Source organism: Orycteropus afer, unplaced genomic scaffold (assembly GCF_000298275.1).
Source record: "Orycteropus afer afer isolate SDZICR_OR568_19922 unplaced genomic scaffold, OryAfe1.0 scaffold00403, whole genome shotgun sequence".
Lineage (NCBI taxonomy): Eukaryota > Metazoa > Chordata > Mammalia > Tubulidentata > Orycteropodidae > Orycteropus > Orycteropus afer.
The window spans coordinates 2,969,735-2,970,298 of record NW_006921990.1 but is presented as its reverse complement, the minus strand read 5'-3'; positions in this window follow the sequence as shown (position 1 = coordinate 2,970,298).

The following is a 564-nucleotide window of genomic DNA, read 5'->3' as shown; positions in this document are numbered from 1 at the left end:
TACTGTTCCTGTGTGATTACATGGGGTGTTTTTCATCCATGTGCTTTTAGTTTTTTGATGGTTATTCAACTGTAATTTGTGTCTAACTGAGTGGGAGACAACAACAGTCACCATAAGACACAATTAAACCTACACCTCCTGCAACATCACTCACTGAGTGAGAGCCACTACCTCCTTCTTCTCCAATGGGCCAACAATAAAAAACCATAAAGAAGAGCCTGAATCACCCTTGGCTGTTCTTCACAAACAGTTAACACAGATCTAAATACAACAATGCCACAATGCCTCAGAAACAACCATCAGAGTCCACACAAAGAAGCAGGATAAAGTGGTAGAAACAAGGAAGCAGGATACAGACCCAGAACACATCTCTGAAGAAGAAGCAGCATCGGAACTCTCTGACAAGGAATTCAAAAGAATTATCTTTAGGTATCTTCGAAGGATTGAGAGACAGACCAAAGAAAACGCAGAAAAAAACTTAGAAGAATTTTAGAAGAAAATACAACAAAATCACAAAATAAATGAAAAATTAGAAATGATTCTAAATCTACAGATAGAAATCCA